Raw genomic sequence first — 3976 nt, forward strand, 5'->3', positions numbered from 1 at the left:
GATGCTTTTGTAAAGTCTTCTGTTCTTTTAAGTTAGATAATTTACTGTGTTGCTGTCTGATTGAACGCTCTTAAACCAGAGTGCGTCTTAAAGAAATACTCCCCTTAAAGGTTTGGTCTGCTTGAGGGGGAAAGGTAGCAGAACAACTGTACGGCTTTCCTGAGAGGCAGGAGTCAGAAGAGGAAAAAGTCGTTTTTGTTTTGACCCAAATAAAGCATATATGTTAAAAAAACAACGTGAGGTTCAGCTTGTCAGCTTTAAATCCATATCCATATATCCAGATATTGAAAATAGACCCATCACTTACTGTAACTACAGTCATAAATAGGACTATATAGGTATTCTAGCTTGAAAAACCAGTTTTGTGTTATCAGTTGTCAGAAAGAAAAAGAAAGCAAACAACAGAGGGGGCGCGGGAGGTCAGTCTGACAAGGAAGAGCTGATAGAAACGAGAAAAAGGAAGAAGAGAGCAGACGAGAAAACTTTAAGGAAGAGATTTCCATCGTGGGACTCTTCCTGTGAAGCCTGAAATATGCCTCACTCTGCCCTGTAATTAACAGCTAATCCAGGAAAACAAAAGACGAAGTCACTGAAAGAAAGATGCCTCGCAAAGGAGACAAAACAGCAGCAGCTCAAAGATACTTTCAGTTTGTCTTGTCGGCTTAAACCCCTGATTTAAACCTGACGACTTTGTAGCTCTTCTACAGTGTGTGGGAGAATTAAACAAACTGTGTGTGGGAGGAATGTGAGGAAAGAGTTAAAGTTAAACTGAATAAGGAGAGAGAGAGGTGGAGCCATTCAGAAGCCAAGCAAGAGAATGAAAGCAAAGTGAGTGTACACAAGGAGCTGTCAGACACACGGCTCATCATTAGATTCAGTGTTGCTGAAATTTAAAAAGCTTTTACCTAAATGTCGAGCGGCTCACCTGCGCGTCTGAGTGCTGCCTGCGTCGTCCTCTGCAGTCCCGTCTGCCAACAGCTCTGGGACTCCAAACTTCCTCTTTAAATACTCCACAGATTCATTTCACTTTCACTTCTCCTGAGGGCAAAACTCCTCCTTTCCTTCCTTTATCCACTCCCACTGCCCCAACTCGCCTCTCGCCCTCCGCACAGAGACGGCAGCTGGTTTTCTTTATTTAAAATGCATTCTAGGCAAACAAAAAACACCCACAATTGGTGTAAAAGTTCACTTTTATGTGCCTTTTCTGTTTAAAATTGTTGTACAGTAAGCACAACCTCAGTGTATTTAAACTTTAACTGATTCAAATGCTTTCATTTATCATGAAACAGCCATATGTTTTATACAATGTTTTATTGTCTGTAGTACATATAAGTGACACACGATCAGTTTTTATGACTTAAATACATTTATTTTCATTTTCATTCTCCTGTAGTGACTGTAAATTAACATATTTTTATATTTTATAAAGGATCAGATTATTCAGATTAAAAAATACAAGTTTAAGTGCATGTAGGTTTTAGTAGCTGATGTAATTTTTAAAAAGTCAGATTCATATCTTTCAAACAAATTAACTTTCTTTTCAGTGAAAACACTTCTATGGTGCTTAAAAAAAATAAAACTGGAAAAATCTGGATTATCCAGGACCAGAAGATATTCTACTTTTTACCTTTTTTTTTAATACTGTGAGCCTACACAAGAAACGTTATTCTCTTTCACTTTGTTTTGGTGGATGGTTAAATCTCCACAACTTAAACCTACTCAGTCCTGTTTGGGTTAACAAATAGGGCATAAGAGTGTCGTAAATAAGTAAAGGTGCAAAGTTCTCATGAACTGTTGTTGTAGATCAGGTTTTAACACCACGCACAGATAATCAAACATCATTTGTAAAATAATTATTGGACTCCGTTTTTTTTTTTTTTTTCAAATTTTATACAATAAAACAACATCTGATTGAAATTATACTCAATTGTTTCCACTGCAAGAGAATGCAGTGTGTATTATATTATATATCATTTTCACACTGAAAGTAGGGTAAGGAAATGAATCAGTCACTTTAAAAAAACCCAGTCATAATTAGAATCTGAAACACAATATATGAGAGATATAGTTCTTTATGTGACTCATTTCCTTACCTTACTTAAATGATATATAGTTTAACCAGTATGTAACCATTAAACATGTCAACTGTATACCCATTTGTTTATTCCAAAGACTACATAAAATGCATTATTAATTTTCTACAGCTATGAGTAGCCATAGTAATGACTTAATACTCATAATAGTAGTGACAACAAAGGTGGTGTTAATTGTAACTATTAAAATGGGCTAAAATCAGTTAATTTGGAAAATTTAATATTGCATTGTAATATCGTAACCATTGTTTTATCTGTGTATGGTTTGGGTATGTCTCACAATGTCGGTAGAATGCTGCTGAAAAGGATGTAACATGAACATACAAATAAGCTTAACCCTTTCAAACGTGTTCTCATCTGAAGGTTTCTTGTAACCAGAGTGAGCCTTTGTACCCGACGACGGTCACTCAGCATTAAAGGAGCCATTGTGGGAGTTGTATCGCCTATTTTTACAATTATTTTGGAACAAATGAAAACCTTAAACAAAAAAAAAAAAAAACAGCCTCTGCCATAACCACTGCACCCGAAGTAGTAGAAGTCACAGAAGTGACTTTAAGTACAAATGGTGGCTTTATTTCACAGATCGGGGTTCGGTTTCACATGTAAAACCTTCATCTATCCATTGTACTAATTGAGGCATGTAAACTGACTCTTTCCTGTGTGTTAATTACAAACGTCTGCGTGCGACATGATGGATGAACCGAGGGCAGGTGTGACCAACAGAGTGTGACCGGACAACTCCCATCAGACAGTCTGCATTTCAGCCTGGAAAGTCCGGGAGATTCAGAGGATTACCTGATGCTCTCTGGAGACCTTCAGCAGATAGGAAGATGTGGAGGTAGGCGGAGAAAGGGTGGTGGCTTTCTATGTGATGGTGGAAACCACGGTCCTCGAAGCAAGATTGGACTGAGTGGCAACAAACAGAGCTTCTCTGGAAACTCTAGGTGGGCAGATCCATCCAAATGTTAACACTATACCCGCACAGATGGAAAAGAGTATTGATCTGATACTAAGTTCACTGAATTGTGTTAAACTATTTTATTAAAAGGATTTAGTGGTCATTAAAATGTGTTCAGAATTTGCAAATTGAGGATTTCTTAAATTATGACACACTGCTCTCCCCTAAATAAGCTGTGTTTACAGGTTGAAGTATCAGTACCTGTGTTTATATTGGCAATACTGGCCCTGTATTTGATAGGTATCAGATTGATACCAGAATTTGCAGAATCACACAGGACTACTGGAAACCAAAATAAATGTCATGATGCTTTGGTGTGTGTTCTCCTTAACTTTACAGCATGTACAGATTGATTAATATTCTCTGTCCCGATGCAAACTGCAAAGAATTACTTTGAAAGGCTTTTAACTGTTTGATACATTAAGTTTTGAAGTTGGATGTTTAGTTCCAGTTCTTCAGTGCAACCTACTCAGGTCAGCTAAGTACAGCTAATGTACAAATTTTAAACAATTCTTCAAATCAGATTGAAAAAGAATATTTCGTATAGACCCCTTTGACCTCTTTATCAAACATAAAATTAGAAATTAATCTAAAACAAGCCTGTTTTTAAAGTCTGACTTAAATGGAGTAAATTGAGTGGATGATGATATAAAGTGTGTAGAAACTGGCACACAGATGGCCGTCAGCTCTCGCTACTAACGAAGTTGAAATGAATGGGTCTGCTTCACTGCTTCCCTACATTAGATGAACAGAAACTAAATGGTCGGTTTAGAACAGACAGTTTCTCATCTACAAGCTGCAGCACATCCTTTTCTTTTCTCTTCCCTCAGGTAACATGAGAACATGCAGGGCACAAGTTACTAGATAAGGATTCTTTAAAGTTTTAGCAAAGTTGTTCAATTAAACAAAAACAGACCACAGCCAC

The sequence above is a fragment of the Rhamphochromis longiceps genome, linkage group LG20 (genome assembly GCF_057381845.1).
Source record: "Rhamphochromis longiceps isolate RC_006_pf linkage group LG20, R_longiceps_female_GT1.1, whole genome shotgun sequence".
Lineage (NCBI taxonomy): Eukaryota > Metazoa > Chordata > Actinopteri > Cichliformes > Cichlidae > Rhamphochromis > Rhamphochromis longiceps.